The sequence below is a fragment of the Macrobrachium rosenbergii genome, chromosome 43 (genome assembly GCF_040412425.1).
Source record: "Macrobrachium rosenbergii isolate ZJJX-2024 chromosome 43, ASM4041242v1, whole genome shotgun sequence".
Taxonomy (NCBI): Eukaryota; Metazoa; Arthropoda; class Malacostraca; order Decapoda; family Palaemonidae; genus Macrobrachium; species Macrobrachium rosenbergii.
In genome coordinates, this window is record NC_089783.1 from 6,469,282 (window position 1) to 6,491,020 (window position 21,739).

Here is a 21,739-nt window from a genome sequence, read left to right on the forward strand (position 1 = left end):
GTTTTCTTGGCTTCTGTGAGCAATCATATCTCGCTTTTACACAATGAAGATTAAGAAGAAAAGGAAAACAGCTTGTACCTTGGTAATAAACATTACTCAGAAGACTTGTTATGTTTCAGTATCCTGCTCTAAATGATATTGAGGGTGAATGCATAATCCTTATGCGACGGTTGGTCTTTTCACTAAATTATAGCTGTCTGATATGCGCAAAGTGGCAGTGACAACTGGGCCTCCCCTGCTGGTGGAACATACCAAGGTCTAGAGAATACAAGGTCTTCTCACGGCTGACCCAAAATTGGGATCTAATGCGCAGGTAGAGGTTGTGACGTCAAGCGGTCTACTCACGGTCCTTAGTAATCTCTGACTGATCAGTTCGTTTACAAACACTTCAGGCCTTGCTTCCACATATTTGGTATTGATATTGTCCGTAATAGCGGCCTTATATTTTTTTTTTTCTTGCTGCAATTTAGACAGTTTAAGTGATATGAGCCAAATATTGTGCAGTAAACGGGTGCTTTGAAAATATGAAAAAATGGGTATCTAATTCTTCATAGATTTCCTATGGACGAAAAGTGTAGTGTCGCAAAAAAATATGGAGTTATGATAAAAGCACAGATGCTTTATATGAACCTTGCTCAAAAAGTGCAATGTGTAAAGGTCAGACCTTGAAACCGCTTATTCATTGTAATTTCGACACCGATATAACTAAAATTCTCTATTTGAATTCATCATTAAGATAGCAAGAGCTGGATTTCCTATAGTTGGTATGGTTCATGACTTGGGGCAACAAATATAAGGTTATGGAATTCAGTAGGCAATGGCGTAACTAGGCTAATCAACATTGTTAATCCTGCGGATTATTGCAGGGAAATACATGTATTTGCCGATGCTCCCCACTTGATAAAACTCATCACAAACACCTCATTTCTCAGACCATGGATCTAGGTTATCGGAGTTTAGGACTGCTTACATTGAGTCAGGTAACTAATTAAGAAAAGTAAAGGTGATCTAATGATAACTCGAAAACTATTTGAAAAGCATTTAAGTGTTACGGGTATGGAGGGTACGACAGTGAAATTAGCGTTACAGTTACTCTGCCACTCACAAAAATCTCAAACACTTCGGAGAAAAAGGTCTGATTGTGGATAGGCACTGGGAGAGTGCAATCCAGTTCATTGCCTTGTTGATAAGTGGTTTGATTTATTCAGTTCTGGAGTGCCTTTCGATAGAAAGTCTTCACAGAATGTACGGGCTAATCTTAGAAACCAAAACAACACGGAATGCTTACGGGCTTATCTTAGAAACCAAAACAAAACATTGCAAGAGATGATACACTTATCCAGAACAATGAAAAGTCTGGGAGGAAAAGGACTTTACCTTTTCCAAAAAGGCCTCGTGATACCTTGCAAATCTCTAACGAACTTGCCAGGGATGTTAGGTGAAATTTTGCAATATCATACATCTTGATTCATAGGTTGAATCGAGATGGACTGGAACACTTTTTTGGCTGTATACGGTAAATGGGTGCATGTCATCAGCACCCATCACCTGTTGAATTTAAGCGCCGAGTTTGAGCCCATCTCCTGGGAAAAGAGAGAACTCTGTGAGGCACAAAATACAATGTTGAAAATTGCATTAGCGATAATATGACTGAGGTCTCATTTTCTAACTTGATAACTAAAGCACTTCTTACGAGACTGAAGAAACATTTCTTCAGAAAGCGTTAACTTATCGGCAATATTGTTTCGTTTGCCAATGGAGGAATTGCAGGGTGACAAAGAAGACAAAACTGAAGAAGGAGGCATGCAATATGTGGGTGGTTTTGTAGCCCGTAAGTTTCCCCGAGTATGACTTTCTAGGAACTAAAGAACCGAAGGAGATGGCACAAGGATCCGCACTATAAGTAGAACAAATGAGAAGCTAATGAAACCCCGACCCGAATTTTTGGAGCATTTAAAATCGATGGAAAAGATATTTATTTGTTATTATTGTAAACATACCGAAAAAGTTGGTCACATAATTGTATAATTGTTAACCTTATGTATACATGTATATGTGTATTTGAGTGTGAGTTGTATATTAGAGTGAAAAATTTTTTTTTCGTTTTCAAGTTCCAGTTGTAATTATTTGGATGAATACACGTATAGAAATGAATATGGTCAACATGTGCTTTGTTTCCCTAAAAGAATGAATCATAATTTTTAATATTAAGACAGGTCAACGAGGAAACAGGAGAAAAGTTGTCCCATTTGTACAGAGCTTGGGCAGAGGAAAGCAAGTAGACCGCGTGACGTCACGTTTCTTAACTCCCGTCTCCTTAACCGCGTTAATCCTGCGCGTGAGAAGACCTTGTATTCTCTAGACCTTGGAACATACAGCTATTTGCTTTCTTATTCAGAAAGGGTTGTGGCCTCGGGCCAGATGGTAGAACTCACAGGCACAAAAGTATAAAGAAGAACTCGGATCATTTTGAATTTGACCACTAAAAAATGTGTATGTGGTGCGTGGTATATACTTAAAATGTGCATCTTTAAGTTTTCCTGCTTCTCATCTTATATATATTTCTCGTTCGCTGTGGTTTTTAACTAAGCCTGTGAAACACCCTATATAGTGAGTTTACTCTCTAACATGGTTAACTTAGTGAAGCTACAATTAGGGACAATGATGGAAATGTCATCTATTTCATATGACTGATAATTGTCATACTTCTGCATTTCACTTATGTTATTAGAGATTTCATTTACTTTTTTTCTTATGATGGGACTTCTCGCTTAAAAATTTTACTGATAAACGTTCCCTTTTGTCGACATCTAGAAAAAGGTAATCAGAAAATATTGTTTGGAAAGAGTAGGGGAAAATGAAGGTTCCTTTTCATATGACCAAGACTTTATTTATCAGCACATAGAAAGGTTACGTTCTGATCTAGATTGACCTATTTTGACCTTCTGTTTCTCCCAAACATTACATTTCTGTAGAGCGTATTTTGCCATTTGTCCATACATCGCCAAAGTATTCATTCTATCCATTTTAACACTTTTACACCTTGTGTGTGTCAAATCATAACAAATTAGAAGAGGACCTCATGATCTTTAAAATGACAGCAAATTGCCTGGAATTGACGAATTTTTAAATAAATGACTGTCCGGCAACGAACATGAGTATTTCAGACTTGTGAATATAAGCTAAAAAAATTTAGGAAATAAAATATAATATAAAATGGAAAAAAGAAAATAGGTAGGAGCTTAATTACGGTGAACGTGACTGTGATACTTTGTAGAGTAATGAAGATGGTGGCAGTGCTATTGAGGAGCCTAGGATACCTAGTCAATAGAATAAAAAAACTCCTCAGAGCGTCATTAACAATACTCAGGTTTCTTCATTTCGGTAGGTTTTCCAATCCAGACTTCCTGCTTTCTCTTTGCCACTATCCTAGGTATACCATTTACTAAACACGCTCAGGTTTTACCTTCTTTGGTCAAAGGAATAGTCAATACTGTGCTGATGACTTAAAATTCTGCCAGATTGCAGGACGGGTTTGCCAGAGTACTGCTATTTTACGTGTATGAGTTTGCCACAGCTACCAGATGAGAGGCAAAAGTAAGTATATCTTAGTTTAACCAGACCACTGAGCTGGTTAACAGCTCTCCTAGGTTAATTTTTCAACAAAATCCTCCCCATCAACATTCGTTCTGACGCTGCTGGGAGTAAAGGCTTCTATTTTGTCATACACAAATCTTCACTCATCTACATCCTCCCTTCGCATAGAGTAGGTCTAGACCTTGCAGCATTTCTGATGCCCACTCATGTTCTCTTCGCAGGACATGTGCAAGTCATCTGTATCTTTTGCTCATCTTTATGGCATTTATATGTTGAACTTTCGTAATTTCCATTATGGCGTCCTAGCTGACCTTACTCTACCATCTGACTCCTAATATTCGTGAATCTTTATTCTCAGACGACAAAGTCTTTTAGATAATATTGGTTCATTTCCATACCATATTATCTAACAATGAAATAGCACTGCAGATCGTACTAGACAAAATCATATCAGACATAAATGATTTGAAGGCCTTTATGGTCAAGTACTGCAGCAAAACTCAAAGAGAACTGATATACTTCAAAGATCAACAGCAGTAGAGGTGGGTGTATTTCAGAGTGCTTATTCTTATTACAGTTCTTGGCTCAAGGATGTATGAAATTCAAATGCCCATTTGAATATAAGTGCTATCACGACTTAATACAACAATAACATGAATTCATGTGTTCTAAAAATATCTTTTTTGTAACCATAATGTTTTTGCAAGCATTTCATAAGCTGGCTTGCTTTATGGATAACTGACATCTTAATATGCATTTTTGATAGACTTTGTTTATTCTTATGTATTACGTATGTTTGTATGTATAAATGTGTACATGTGTGTGTGCCAGCTTAACTCTGAAATGCATTGAGCAATTTCAACCAAACTTGGTATGCATATGACTTACTATCTAGAAATCAGCTCTGTGGCGGTAAGACATCACTAGCACCAAGGACACCAAAGGTGGGGAGGAGGGCTTCCGTGAAATGGGGCTGGTTCTGCCTGTAGGCTTAGTAACTATACGTATTTATCATACCTAATTTCGGTATACATATGACTTACCATCTGGCAAAAAACTGTGGAGGTAAGACATCAATTGCACCAAAGGGGGGAGGGGGGTTGGGAAAGGGTTGACCGAGAGAAAGTGAGAGAGTGAGAGAAGGAGAGATAGTGAGAGTAGAAGGGGTGGTAGGGAGGAGAGAGAGAGAGAGAGAGAGAGAGAGAGAGAGAGAGGAAGTTTACCGGTTGGTAATCAGTGTTATCCCAGGCAGCCTTGGGTTTGTCAGCTAGTGTGTGTTGTGTGTGTGTATATATATATATATATATATATATATATATATATATATATATATATATATATATATATATATATATATATATATATATATATATATATATATATATATATATATATATATATATATATATATATATATATATATATATATATATATATATATATATAAATAATATATTTGGGAGGAGGGTAACTTCCAAAAACTGTTCTCAATACTATTCGCATTACACTCAACATTATGTTTTAAAATAAACAATTTGAAAGATTTTCTATGAAAAAAATGATTGTTTCAAACCATAATTTATATTATTATATTTCCTTTTATACAACCTCCTTAGCACCGTCTCCTGTTTTAGTTTCGAGAAATAAATAAGTTCTTTAATTTTCGCTTGTTTTCCAGAATCATTGACATTCTATACGCTGATTTCATTAATAAGTTTAGTTTGAAGAACTGTCTGTTGATTAAGGCATTATTTAACGATGAGTTTCTTAGAGCCTGGACGTATTCTTTTTTTTCAAGAGATTCCAGACTGCTTGAGATTACTAGGATTACGTAAAGTCTACTTGGGGAAGTGCAAGCGTATTACAGAAACGTCTGGGGCCGAGGGCATCTTTATATATTATGGCCAAGAAGCGAGAGAGAGAGAGAAACCCTGGCGTCCACCCTGTCGTCTCAGACAAAAAGGAGAATTCAGTATTTCCTTTCAGAGAAATTTATTTTAGCGTTAGCTGGAAGCGAGGAGCGTTCCAAGAAAAGAACCGGCGTCAACTTGTGTCAAGCGCCGTCTACGAGTTTGGATGAGCCAAAGAGAAAATTGGCGTGTACTGGCGGTGACTATATTTTCATGGGGCTTCCTGTTCTCATTGTGTGACAGATCCATTGCAATTATTAAAGACTTCATTTTTTTTTATTAGATGCAGTGACTGAAAGCAAATCGCAAGGAAAACCCCGCAACGATATGAGGTTTTTGTCTGTTCTTTTTATCTTTTTTTAGGATTCATATAATCAGCTTACAACACTGTCGCCAATTTGGCCTTTAAAATTTACACATACATTAAAACACAATTAACATTTCAACGTTGAAAACTTTTACATTTATCCGAGTAAGGATTTACGTATCTCATCACTATTATCATCTTGAATCCCTGATCTGTAGAACTCAGTTCCAGCAACGTGATGTGCATGAACGTTAAAGTTGCTTTCCTACGCTATATACGTAATCCACTTTCAAAGGCTGTAATAGATCTTACGTTTATATATTATTCCGATCATTTAATAAGCTAGCCTTCTAAGTTATGAATGTTCCATCACATTCAAAACTGTTGCATATTGTCAAGCTCATTTTGCATGATGATCATATATAATCTGTCTTTTATTGGTAGCACTCAGTGGACATAGATAAATTTTATATACAGTATACCTCCAAAAGAACTGAGGCAATATTATTGAACATGCTTGAAATTTTCTTCTTGAATTATAAATTAAAGGAATCACTTGCAATTTTTATTAGTATTTGCAGAGGGATTATGGCATTAATTTAGGAAAATAACTACTGATCTAGGCTAATAAAATTACTACAAGGTGCGTATAGAGTTTTTCATCTGTACTAGCCGACTCCATAGGAAGACTAATTTTGGCGAAAAGTTTGCAGTTAAACACTAATCCACCAATGCTACTTATGTGTGCATTTTATTCTAACAGGCAGTGCTCAGGGCTTGAGATTTCTTTTTGAAAACTGGTGGATCAGTTATTGTTCTTTGTTGACAGTCTTCACGCCAATGAGTCATGAACATTTCTTACGTATTCAGACACATCCAGCCATCAATAAGAATCACTAACAAATTCCCCCGTTCGCAGACATCTAATAAATTAAAACAGGATATTTTCGTCATATATATATATATATATATATATATATATATATATATATATATATATATATATATATGTATGTATGTATGTATGTATATATGTGTGTGTGTATGTACGTATGAATGTGCGTGCGTATGTGCTCGCTTATTGATCTTTTCAAGCTTTCGCCAGATTCTTCTCCAGTAGGCAGTTGAAAATTGACTGTCCTATCATTTAACGTTTTTATTGCTCCAGATGAGTTGAGGTCAAGGGTGCGGTTGTGAGATAACTTGGGACTAGTGCGAGAAAAGTTGTTACAAGGCAGTGAAAGCCTTAAATTGTGTTTGAATATTATTATTAGTAAGACAAAATCAGACATGCGTCCTTAAGCGCCTTGAATGCATTAAGTAAAACTCAAGAATGCGTTGTTTTCTGCTTATAGCCCGACGTCGGGTACGCACTTACTACGATGAGAGTGCTGAGTACAATGGAGATTTCTGAATGGCTGTTTACCGGCCCATCGTTCTCTGGCAGTCTGCTACAATATTAGCTACAGTTTAATCATTCGTTCGATCGCCGTTGTTTAGTCCGATTTTCTTTTAACCTTTTTTTGGGGGGGGGATTTTTTTCTTTTTAGTTGAGCTGAATATTTACTTATATATTATACATATTCACTATCTTTCAATTTGCTCTTTACTACGTTTATTTCATGCTTTATACATGTAATTTCTAGGGGTACCAGTATTGTACTTGTTTTTGATTTGTAGAAATCTTCTCGTACATTTTTAGTTTAGCAAACGTTTACCTATACATTCCCTCGACCTAAGAGTTACTTTTATGAGCTAGTACGATGTAACTTTTGTTTTAATGATATTTCGCTTTTGAGTGATCCATTGTCGCCTTACTGCCCGTAATAACACGTATGCTTCCCGCAAATCCTTTGGTTGCACACGTGTGTGTCTTTTGGGAGTTTTTTTATTTTCTTTTTTTTTTTTTGCGGTGTGCTTGCTATCACCCTGAAGTTATTCAAGTGGCATTTCACTGATTGTGATTGTGCATTATGCAGAGGACCGGGTGAGGATCAGCCCCATGTGTTGAGTGCTCTTTTGATGGTGTTTCTGTGACTATGTGATTTTGAAATGTATGTCTCTAATCTGGTTTGTTGAGGTTCTGCAATGGTGTCATAAAGTTATGGTATTTGGAAAATATATTTCCTTCATTTAGTTTAACGATTTAATATTCAGTTCGCCTACTAATATGGAGAATTTCTATGCTGAGGTCTTTACTATGGCACTCTCCGTGCGACGAGATATAATCGGATTTCGAAGGCTGCTGTTCTAGATCAAGGTTCTTCAAACTTTTTCAGCCGTGACCCAGTTTTTACTATGGCATCATTCCCACGACCCATACAGAAAAATATTGGACAAATGACCAGCAATATCAAAGAATACAAGGATCAAAAAGTGAAACGCAATAACCATGTTAAAATGCATTATAATCAGAATTATAAACATGTAATATATAATATGTATATAATTTATATATATATATATATATATATATATATATATATATATATATATATATATATATATATATATATATATATATATATATATATATATATATATATATATATATATATATATATATATATAGTGTGCATGTGTGTATGCAAACAGAATAATTTCCACGTATTTGCAATTAGGCTTCCCTATGTAGTGACTAGGGTGGGCTTGCTTGTTTTTGTTATCCTGGACCAGTTTGGCTTGCAGAAAGATAGGGCAACACGCTTATCAATAGTGGCACCAAGGCGATTTCTTTCCTTTAACTTTAACTTGGTTAAGACTGAGAAACCAGCCTCACACATATACGTGGCTGTAAAAGGTAGAAAGAGAATGACACTTTCTGTACTCAAGTTGGGATAGTCCTTGGAAAGGCTTAGCCAAAAAGAAGCCAATGTTGATATCTTGTGCCTCATTCTTAATGAGTTAGTACTAGTTAGCCGGACTAACTCTTCTTCCTTACTGGGCTTAAGTTTAATTCCACAAGTGAATCTGGGTTCCAAAATACAAACGGATCTTTTACCCAATATTTTTTCTTTTAAATGGATAGTTTTTTCTTCTGGAAAATACTGCTCAAAGTTGGCTGACAGAGACTGAAGGTGTAGGTCTATATCTTTTTTTTTTTTCATTTTCTGCATACATTCTTGATTTAAATGGTTTTTCTCAATGTGCTGTAAAAGTGTGGGGAACATGTAGTAAACAGTTTGATCTGTTTTAACCCTTGTTTGCCAAATCTTTAGTGATTTCTTAAATGCCTGTACTTCCTCGGTGTGTTTGAATATATCATTCTCTTTTCCTTGCAGTTTTAGATTAAGTTCATTGAGCTTTGAGAAAATGTCTGCTAAATATGATAGCTGTGCAAGCCATTCATCCCTGATAAATAGCTCTGCCATTGGAGACTTCTTTTTAAGAAGGAATATATGTATTTCCATCCTTAATTCATATATTCTCTTTAGGACTCTTCCTCGGGATAGCCATCTAACTTCAGTATGGTACAACAAGTGTGACTGATCAGCTCCCATTTCACAGCAAAGTTGTTCGAACAAACGGCTACTCAATGAACTTCCTTTGATAAGATTGACAAGTTTTACAGCTTCATTTAGAACATTTTTCAAGCTGGCAGGAATTCCTTTTGCAGCCAAAGCTTCACGATGAATGAAACAATGATTCCAAGTTACATAATTACCTGCAGCCTCTGATATCTTGCTCACGACACCACTATTTTTTCCTGTCATATTTGCTGCTCCATCTGTAGTGACGCCCTTGCAGTTTGCCCAGTTCAATTTATATTTTACAGTTACACAGTCATTCAAAACTCTGAAGATCTCTGACCCTGTTGTGTGTGTGTAGGTAAGGTCAAGGAGCATATTATGTCCTTCAAGAAGTAATCTTCCCATGAATATCTCACATAAACCAGGGGTGTTGCACAATTAGCTATATCGGACAGCCGGGAGGCGTGTAACCAACTGAAATTCCAAATCTTCTGCAGTATCTCTAATCCTCCGAGATACTGTTGTGTTACTGACAGGGACACAGTCAATCTTCTCTGGTGATTTCTCATCAAGCACTGTAGTTACTATATCTAATGTAGCTGGAAGGATAAGTTTTTCATCATAAGTATACGGCACTTTCCCTTTTGCTGTTCGATAAGTAACTAGATAAGGAGCCAGTTGCAATTTATCATTGTGAGTGGTTGATTTACTAAGGATTTTCACTGATAAATTCAATTGTTCTTTTTTTCTTTGAAAAAATCTACTGATTTTCCAACTAGTTCAACATGTTTCGATTCACGGTGCCTCTTTAATTTTGAAGGCTCCATACTTTCATTTGCAAGAACTTCATGTGGCCGAGGTTCTTGTTTATTTTTATCATACTTAATAAATCCATACTTCAAGAATTCTTCACTATATTGCCTTGGCCATAATTTCTTCTTCTTAGCAGAAGGCTCAGAAGAAGGCACAGGCGGCGAAGATGCCTCGCCCATACCAGTACGAGACATAGTAGGCTTCTCTGTCATTGAGTTTGTCTGTTTGTCTTTCTCGCCTGAACAAGAAGGTTTTGGTGCCTGGGTAGTAATGACACCCTTTTTAATAACAAATCGATCCATTTGATACGAGTGTGGTTGCATGAACTGTTATATAACTAAAGGCGACTCCTGCACACTCCTAAAACTTAAATGTACTGCAACTAATCATGTTCTGTAACTTCTGTTTCAAATCTGGAAGTACGCCTCACAGGCTCACAGCTTACACGCTCCATTCACGTTCGCCACCCACACCGCCACTGCATCACCATGCACCTCTCTCTCTCTCTCTCTCTCTCTCTCTCTCTCTCTCTCTCTCTCTCTCTCTCTCTCTCGCAAATAGAAGTTCTGACCATTATGATTAGACTCGGATATTCGTTATGACTAGGTGGATCATTGTATGGATTCATATTTATCTTATTGCCATGTACATAATAATTTTTATTTTATTTATGTATTTATTTTTGTGAGCCTGCGACCCAGTTTGGAGGACTTGGCGACCCAGTAATGGGTCGCGACCAGTAGTTTGAAGAACCCTGACTTGCATATATTTCTGACCGATGTTACGGTCTGTTAAGGGTGCTCAAGTACTGTATTATTTAAGCCGGATGGCAGTCCGTCTAGCTAGCGTAAGGGTACCTTCCACTTTAACCAGTTTGCTTTGGTTTCTTCCGACAGCATCAGGGCTCACAATATGAATCATATCATAATATGCAATGTGTCGTTGTGTAAAGTGGCCGCCGGTTGTTTATTGGTCGTTGACCTAGGCCAAGAGAAGGATAGGACCCAGGGTCTGGTCCCTGAGGTTCACCATTCTTTTTGCATAATGGTTCTGATCTGTTTGTTTAGAGACTAGTATGGTTTCATGAAAATTGAGGATATAGCATCAGTTTAATAAAGTCACCGGATTCGTGAAGGGAGAAGGTCTAAGTCGTACAGCAAATATTTATGCTAGTAGACATTGTTGTTTTGTTTTATGTAGTAATGTTACTTTGTATTTCTAGGAAACAGTGTATATATCCTGTGATATTTTCTTTTTCCTGAAAAATGTTGAAATAGTTTCCAAGAGGAATATAATATATTTTTTTATATGTGTATTCTAGAGGTGTTAGCATTGTCTTTTCCCTTGTTTAGTGAGAAAGATAATTTTATTTTTTTTTTTCGTCTTGTGACATTGGTAATGTTTGTGTAAAGAATTCCTTTATGAATATTATTCAGTTGTTCTTAGCTATTGTCGGGTACCGGTTTTTATTGCATTATTTTGATCTAACTATAGCTAGATACTTAGATCTTCGTCTTATCAAGAACTTTGCGATCCTTTCCTTTGAAATGGGTCTCCTGAGAGGTGTTCAGTGGACACAGTCAAACTTAATTATATCTTCTGGTCTGAGGGATGGTTTTGTGTTCTCAAATGGGCCTCCTACCATTTCTGTATTTTCATAATGGAATTTCCCCTCCATTTTCGGAATTTATTTCTGGTGATAGAAATTCATTTCTCGCTATAATGTGGTTCGGATTCCACAATAAGCTGTAGGTCCCGTTGCTAAGTCACCAATTGGTTCTTAGCCACGTAAAATAATAATTCTAATCCTTCGGGCCAGCCCTGGGAGAGCTGTTAATCAGCTCAGTGGTCTGGTAAATCTAAGGCATACTTAACTTAAAAAAACATTTCTTCATTTCTCGCTTCTGCCCCTGGCTTAGTCTTGGTGGTTCTTTACTTGTTTATTTGTGTTTTCCCATACTACTCCTCATCGTCAGCGAAGGTGGTGTGTTGTAGGTAATGTGTATATCCCCCTTTTTTTCGAATTTAACTGGAATGTCACTGGCTTTCTATACTAGGCCTATTTGTTGTCCAGTTGTTTACAATATTGCTCATTTTGGTGTCAAGTGTACGGGGATTTGGTCGGAGTGTCAGGTAGTTTTAGAAACGTGTCGGCAGATGTGTAGTATTTGATGAAGAGTTTTGTGAGAGTTTTTGTGTGAAGCAGTAGAAACATTGTGAATGGCTGAAAAGTGTGTCTGTTATAATGTAAACTGTATTCAAGATTGGAGTTGTTCCTGTGGGAAATTTATCCATCATTTTCAGTTTTATTCACACAGTTTTTTTTTTTCTTCACCGTAAACGAATTCTATTAATTTTCCTTAAAGATTTATTAACAAGTGAGTTCAAATACTAATTTAAATTAACCCATGGTAATAATATTCTAGCTAACAGATTCAAGTTCACTTCATTTGAAGGAAACTACGGCAACTTATTAGAATTCACTGAAGATTAATAATTTTAACAGTAAACATGAGTTTAGGATCAAGGGGCTCCACTTAATGGAAACCCTAGCTCCAAAACCGGGCCACACGGCCAAAATTTCATACATTCACTCATGTAGACCAAGGACGTAGAGAACAAATTGCAGATTTCTTGTTGTTGTTGTTGATTAAACCAGCAATATGTTGGAAGTGGGATCTAGTGTGCGCTCAGATTTTATACAGTCACTCACCTGCGTCCTGTATAGCCTAACTAATTAGCAGAAATATAAAAAAAGTGTTTCTTTAAGATCTAGCTAGACAGAAATACAGTGAAAATGCAGACATAGCTTGAGTAAGACATAAAAGAAAACTGTATTAAATGCACTGAAATTATTGGGTCATAACGTAAGTTCGAAAGTTAAATAAATATATATCTTTTTCTTGTTAACTGAACTCTGGAAATTCCGGTAGAAGTGGGTGTCTCTTTGATAAGCTTTGAGTTCCACCAGACAATAGCATCGTTCTGGCTCCATACTCAGTCAGTCAGTATAGTGGAACGGGTTATGGGAACAGTGCTTGCCCGTAGGGCAGTGCCCGCCTGTGTGGACAGAACTCAAGTCTCGCATGTTCTTCATGCTGGCCAAAAGAAGTTAAGTATACCTTAGTTTTACCAGACCACTGAGCTGATTAACAGCTCTCCTAGGGCTGGCCCAAAGGATTAGACTTATTTTACGTGGCTAAGAACCAATTGGTTACTTAGCAACGGGACCTACAGCTTATTGTGGAATCCGAACCACAGTATAGCGAGAAATTAATTTCTATCACCAGAAATAAATTCCTCTAACTCTTCATCAGCCGGCTGCGGGAATTGAACTCCGGCCCATCGAGCGACAGTCTGAAGCTCAACCGACTCAGCCAAAGAAGGGCTCATGCTGGCCAAAAACCACTGCTTACCTCCACTTATATGAATTTCTGCATTTTTTCTGGAAGCTGCCAGTAGGAGTATGGGGACAAAGCAAGAGGCAGGAAAGATCGAAACTCATTCACTACAGCTTCTTTGTGAATTATGAAACATTTAATTAGCAAATTAATAATAATGCGAATATGGTCTGATCCAATATATTTTCACCTTTGTTGCTTAACCTTCTTATAGATTTAATAATGCAAAATCTAGAGTAATGATAAAAAGTCAAAACTTAGAATATGCAGATAATGATGTTTTAATCAGCAAAACACCACAAGGTTTGCAAAGCTTGCCTAATAGAATGCATCATATATTTATAGAGATGGGACTCAAAATAAATCCTAGTAAAACCGAAATAAAGACAACAAATGGTTAAGCTTTAGGATAATGGTATCGAGTATAATCTAATGAAAGTAGACTGAAATTACAGAAGTAATCAAGTTTATACCCGAGTCGAATACGATCTGTACTCTTATACGGCCATGACTCATGGTAAGATTGAGAAATAAAGCTTTAGGAAAAATGTTAGGAGTCAGATGGCAGGTAGAGTGAGAAATGATAACCTACATGAAATTACGAACCTACCAAATGTAGATAAGAAAATTGTTAAAGGAAGGAGACAGCATTGGCATCTATCAACAACCTGGGGAGAATACTACTTAGTAATTCTCCACGAGGATGTTGTGTAATTAGAACCTTAAACTTTATCTTTGTTTTCTAAAGGCTGACCTCTCTGGATTTTCTATTATCCTCTGTGATTTTTTTAAATGTGAACACTATATTCTTTGGAAGCTTCAATTTTAAATCAATAGTCCCTATATGCTTGCTCCATACGAATAGGGTTCATCTTTTGAATAATAATAAGGGTTAGGTTGGCACCTCCACTCTTCTGGCTAGTTCCTGTACTTTTCTCACTCAGTTTTGAACGTAATGCTAGAAGTGAATTCATTTTGCCGCAAATAGATATCAAAATCTTCTCAAATATTATTCCAGAACGTGAAAATGTCATCAACGTGTCGCACCAAAACCACTTTGGAATTGAGTCATTAAAGTACATGCAGACATTAGCTTAAAGAGGAATAGCAGGCTGCCTATCCCACATTAAAATCTTTGTAAATCTTGCAGTTAAAAGGGGGAATGTTATTGATTACACGGAGCTTGATTAATTTAACTGTTTTTATTTTTTTTTTTTTACTGCCCAGAGGAAGCAGGTCTTCGTAAGTTGATTTTTTCCCTTATGAAATTCAGGATGTCGTTTACAGGAACCTTTGTGAATAATGATTCCGCTTCCTGGCTTACGAGCGTTATGCAATTCACTGTAATATTTAATTTATAGAATTTCTGAATACAATCCTGCTAAGTTTCTGATAGAGTAAAAATGAACGAGACTTACTTTCACAAAACTGAGAGTCAGAGAATGCCTTTCTTATGGGCTATGGCGAGTCCGTAGATATATGGTAAAGAATTGTTGACGAATCCACGTAAAAAAGTCACAGGGAAAAAAGAACACAGAAAAAGTCACAGGAAAAAAAGTCACATTATTCTCTCCTAGATAGTGTCCTCCAAGGATTTCAACCCGGTATATATCCACTTTTGCGGCGTGTTTAATACAAGCCCGTTGGGGATTTTTTCTTTTAACCTGATATGTACTTGCAGCGTGTTTAGTACAAGCCCGCTGGGGATTACCGTGAAACATAAGCAAAAGACTATAAACATCATAAAGATAATGACACGCAAGAAATATTGTGAATTCTTCTCTGTGACTTTATTACCAGCAACCATAAATTAATGTGACTTTTTTTCCTGTGACTTTTTTCCTAGCCAAAATTATGACTTTTTTTCTGTGACTTTTTTCCTGTGACTTTATTACCGGCCACCCAAGGGAACTGGAGCCGGTTGAAGGACCAACGCAGCCGGGCGATAACCGATCGTGTGGACAACGCCTTAAATGCTGCTATAAATGCTATAGATAAGATGAAAGAATTTAGGCCAAAGGTCAAGCGTTGGCACCTATGAGGTCATTCAGCGGTGAAACAGAAACTGGCAGTCAGTAAGAAGTTTTGAAAGGTGTAACAGGAGGAAAAACTCACAGTTGCACTATGAAACAATTGTTAGGAGTAGGTGGAAAGTAAAGAAGGAAGAAAGAGAATATGGACGGAGGTACAGTGAGAGGAATGAAAGGGGTTGCAAGCGGGGGGCCGAAGGTATTATTCACGATGTTATTCCTCGGCATAAGCCATTTGCTTTCGCGCCTCACTTCCTCGCCCTAACTTCTGGTCTGTCCTACTCGGCCTAAGCAATTCTTTATTGAGTCTGCCATCCTCAGCTCATGCAATTCCTCAACTCTCCTGTAGGTAAGTAGTGCCGTCAGTGCACCTCACGTGGTGCACTGTAGACTACAAGGGTTCTTTGCAGCGTCCCTTCGGCTCTTAGCTGCAACCCTTTCATTCCTTTTTCTCCTCCTCCCTTCATGTTCTTTTTCTTCATAGAGGTGCCAACAGTTTTGACAGCACCAAAATTAAAAATGTTTGATAGCTTCCCTTTTTTTCATGATGACCTTTTCAGGAAAAAAAGTTCCTGACAATTGTTAAAGAAGAATCCCCGACGTTGAACCATAAAATCGTTCCAAAAAATCCATTAACAATCGGATCTCTGTTCAAAACGAAAGACCGCCTTAGTCCTCCTTTAAAACCTAATGTTATTTATAAATATACGTGCCCGAGATGTGATCGCGGGACTTATGAGGAGGTTACTCAAAGTGAAAATAGTTTCTCACAGGGCCATAATTTTTAGAACGGGCAGTAGATAAACAAACCCCAAACAATCAAATATTAGGAACCACTCTAAGTTATGTAAAACATATATTGATTATGGGGACTTTACAATAATCTATAGGTCAAGTATATAATTAAAACGATCTAACAATCTTGGAGCCCATTATGATAAAAAAAGATAGTTCCGTCTTTAAAAAAACAATCCTCCTCTGTTCAGTTGCTTATCGTCTAAGGTGCGTTGTTTGTTTCTATGAAATTCTTTTAGTCACTGCCCGTCCTCTGCGAGGATAAGGTACAGTACAGAATGACCCTACTATTTTAGTGTTTTATGTACTTTTACCATTTTTAGAATCTTACAGATATTTTGTACATAATTTTAATGTTTAGTATACAGCGTGTTTCAAAATTAGAACCCCGCCGCCCGCCACCCCCTCTCGTCATATGCTAAAATTGATATGGACAAAAAAAAGTATTTCAGAACAAGTATTTATTTAAGTTTCTCTCTGAGTATTTAATATTGTGTGTGGCCTCCATCTGCCTGTACCACAGCCTGCATTCTTGAGGGTATGATTTCAGCAAATCGCACAAAAGCTGAGACTCAAACTCCATTTCCCCTGAGCACTTTATCACCTCTCTTCAAGGTCATCGAGGCTTGGTATACCATCAAAGTTCACTGTGCGCGCTTCAACACGATCCTTTAAGATACTACCAATGTTTTCCACACATTAAGGTCAGGGAGCTACCTGGAAATTCACTTGACGAGAAAAAAATCGATACCACTGTTTCAAAGCAGCTCCTGTGTCTGAAGAGCCTTGAAAAATGGTGCCTTATTATGCAAAAATGTGACTTCTTCAACAGATAACACATTTTCAGGATCTTTGAGGAAAGGAAATACTCCACCAATAAGCACAGTTTCTCTGAAGTATTCGCCATTCCATGACTGCCCTTTTTATTTCATGATCCACATTAACCATTTGGTTGTGAAACAGAGAAAAATTCCCAAACATTCAGGAAATTTCACAATTTGGCGATAGTGCATGTTATCGCTGATATCATCCAACTTTGCAGCCCAAATGATGTCATTTTTATGATTTGGGCTCCTGACTGTGTAAATGAAGAATTCATCTGACGCAGCAACATGGAGAAAGTCAGCTTCATCACAATCTTTAAGAAATGAACCACAAAACCATGCACGGTCTTCTCTCTGTTGCTGAGTGATGTTGGGCTTGCTGATAACATGAAATGGCTTGATGCCAGATTTTTTCAACTCACGATATACAGCACTATAAGTTCTCTTCTTTCCCCTTTTGTTTCCAGTTCAAGCGCCAATTTACATAAAGGCTTTCTTGGTCTACCCATTGCCTCAGCTATAATGTCTTTTGACTCCTGAGAAAGGACTTCAGGCCTTCCAAGATTCTCACTCTTTTTGTGATGACAGTCATATGGATTTTTGTTCCAGTTTCTTTTAACAAAGGATTCATCTCTTTTAATGTGTTTAGCTATCCAGGAACATGAAATGAAGGATGTGCCAGTATCCCTGGCCTCTCCGAAGGTTATAGCCCAGATTCAGTCAATCCATCTGTTTTCCTCTGAGTCATTAGCCATGGCTGTATCTAAGTCCGTCACTCAGTCTAAAATACAAGAAACGTAAAGTGAAAAATAGCTTAATAGAAACTTAAAATAATGTACTTGGAGATAAGCTAGAGCAGAAAACTTCCATAATTTTCCATTTGTTCTGTGGAGGAGGGGGGCGGGAGGGCGCTCTAATTTCGAAACACCCGGCATTTTCCTGTTTTCAGATGTTTATCAATTATTGTGAAATTTTCTACATGCTGATGAATTTTTTCCCTGTGACTATTACCGGCCACCTCCCCAACCAATAGATAAAGAACAGCACCATAACAGAAGAACAGGTGTTAGCTGAACACACCTGTGAGGCCTGAAACTATACAAACAAAAATCCTCCTCTATTATTCCTGAAACTGAGTCTTCTAACCAAAGGGGAAGCCCTTGCGTTTAGTTTTGCCAAAGAGGACCAGTTTGCGCCTCCCCCAGGGCGATGAAAAATCACTGGCTCTGTATCACAATCAGTTACTGCCGCAGTGTGGGGTCTGTGGTGGTAAGCTGAAACCAACATATTCTTTGGAAGCTTGAATTTCAAGTCAATGGCCCCGTGAGCTTGTTCCTTATGAATAGGTTTCATCTACTCAATAAAAAAAAAAAATATCTTCTGGATGACTAACTTAAAGATGACTTGATTAAGATGTATCAAATGAAAACCCACTCTAAACCATAAACCATTTTGCATTTCGTCTGGGCAGTGAAATTTAACCTGAGGAATGCATATGTGTATGCACGTCTTGGTTTTTGTAATCACACACTTATGTGCGTGTGGGTATGTGTGTATGTGTGTAGAGCGGTTGCATTTTGCTTGAATGACATTTTCTGCTTGGACAAAGGAGGAAGTGTGCATCCAGCAGTTTTTGTCTTTGGAGGCAGAGCAAGCCTCTGAGGGTATGGTGCTAAGCATTTTTTCTATAGGCGTCATCAGGCCTTGGATGAGGATTGGGGGGGTAGTAGGGAGAAGGAGTTGCTGCTCGTATAGGGTGGGAGACGGATTTCTCTCTCTCTCTCTCTCTCTCTCTCTCTCTCTCTCTCTCTCTCTCTCTCTCTCTCTGTGTGTGTGTGTGTGTGTGTGTGTGTGTGCCTGAGAGGCATTTCCCATGTCCTTTTTTTTATGTCCTTTTGTAGCTTGGCCTTGAAAGAAGTGAACTTGACCCCTTTTGACTGACTAAAGGGTAATCAGCTGTGTACGTAAACAGCACTTGTTTTTTTTTTTTCCTCTTTCTCTTTCCATTTGATTTGGGAATATAACTGCAAGGGTTAGATAATTGTGAAATTAATCTTTGGAATGTAGTTTGATGATGGGTTTAATTCATTGGGAATTTATTTAAGGGGTTACTTAATAGTAAATTTAGTTTTTGGATTTACGTAATTTTGAATTTAATTAAGGGTTTAATTAATATATTTTTGTATTTTATGGTGGGTTTCGTAAACTTTTGGTTTAATTGTTTGTTTCAGGAACTTTGAATTTGATTGTAATTTTAATTAAGCTGGTATTTAATGATGGCTCCGGTTTAATTTTCTTTTTGAGTTTCGAGATTAATTGAAGAAACATAAAGATATTTAACAATGTAATTTTGTGTTGTACAGGAATTCTGTTAAGGGAAATTGTTTTGCCTTCGGTTTTTTTGTTTTGATAAAGGGTTACTTTCATGGGACCTTGGAATTTTTACATTTGTGATTAGCCAAGAATAAGTTTGCGAATTTAAATGCAAATATGAGGGGAGGTAGTGATCAGAATCGAATCAGAGCAGCCTATGGTTGTGTAGGACGCTTCAAAATCCAGTCCGCTGTCCGAAGAATTTGGTTGTCAAGTCATAATAGCCTAAGATCGATGGGTGGCTTAAGTTCTAGGATCCCACGGGGTCGTTGCTTTAACTATAATATACAGGGTCACATTAAGAGATTTTGCCGTGTTAAGTATTGTAGCAGTAGTAAGACTTATGATCATCCTTGGCGGTCTTGCCCGTCTCGGAGACAATATAACAGGCCCGCATTCCAGAATTTTGGTAGTCCAGATAGGGAGGTACCTCACACGAATTGTTCAAGGGGATCTGGTAATCGACAGACATTGTCGACAGACCAGTCATTTGTACAGGAAAACTGGATGGGTGTCTCTTGGGATATTGGACTTTTGGGAGAACCCGCAGGGTCGAAGCCTGTTGTAATTGGGTCTGTACAGGGAGTAATTGTAAGGGTCTTTCTAGATACAGGTGCCTCCATTAACCTGATGAACAAAGAATTGTTCAGATCAATGTTTCCCGATCGATCTTTGGGACCTGCTCAGGAAGCTGTATGCAACGTTCGGGCAAATAAATTAAGAATTTTGGGTTGTATGGACATAGATTTATCTATTGGGGGTAGATCTTTGATGGAACCATTTTTAGTTATAAGGGGATGTGCTCTGGGAAATACATTGATGGTGGACATCTGGCATGTCGGAGATGAAAGATATCGGTTCATACAGTAAAACTTCCTGTATAACTGTGGGGTGCCTGGTGTGTTTGTACAGTATGAGGGGGCAGACGTGAGTGTAGTGAGAGAGAACATCTCATGAGTACATGAAGGTCCGGGGCTGAATGATGAACATGTGTCGGGGGATGAGAAGCACTATAAGGGAGTTCTGACTGATGGTGTGATGCTTGGTCTGGGTATGGTTGCGATGGTGAAAGTGCGAGTGAAAGGTGTGCAGAAATCCAGACAGATGTGTGTGGATGAGGGTAGCGAGAAGTTGAAAGGAGTTTTGTGTACGAGTTCTGTAAATGATGTAACGAGTTCAGAGGAAACTTGGGTGGAGTTGCTGAACTGCAACGATACAGTTCGTAACTATCAAAAGGGTACTTATGCAATCGATTTTGTTGACTGGGTCTGATGGAGATAATTCAGTGAACATTGTCGGGGAATTTGTTCTTTTCAGAAGCAGATTTACAAGCTAGAAGGCAAGTGTTTAGAGACCAATTAGCAAATGCTGATTACAAGGAATATGCAGACATGTAAAGATGTTTTAGCCGAGTTTGCATTAGTCGCACTAAAGAGGGGACAAGTTAGAGTAACAAATGTGTTAGAACATAGGATTCAGTTGGAGGACAAGACTCAGAATATTTTTGTTCCTTCATATAGGATTCAAAAAGTTTTAAGATTAGGGAACAGGTAGAACAAGAGGTAAATAGGTGGGAAGATGAAGGCATTGTTAGGCCTAGTGCTTCTCTTTCAATTTTCCATTGCTTGCAGTCCCAAGAAAGATGGCTCAGTCAGAGTTTTTAGACTTTAGGAAATTGAATGAGAAAACCATTTCTGATCGCTACTTTTCCTGTGCGTGTTTGACAGATTTGTTTTAGAAATCAGGGGGGGTTGTGACACGTCAATTGATCTAATGCGGAGTTATTTGCAGGTTCCACTTAGTGAGGAGAGTCGAAATGTACACGGCCTTTCTTCATTACCGAAGGGTCATTATGAGTTCACACGAATGCCATTTGGTTTGACAGGCAGCCCAACGACTTTTACTAGATTGATGAATACAGTTTTGCATGGCATGTTGGGAAGAAAAGTCCATATCTACATGGATGATATCTTAGTTGCCACTGATTCAGTAGAGGAGCATCTAGAAGTTCTTAGGAAGTTTTTGAAGACTTAGATTAGCTGGTTTGAAGATAAAGTTAGCTAAGTGTAAGTTTCAAAAAGCAGATAGTATATTTAAACATGTAATTTCTAAAGAGGGTGTCATATATATAATAATATATATATTTATATATATATATATATATATATATATATATATTAGTCCCAAAAATTAACACTAGAAATCTTCTAGATAAAAGG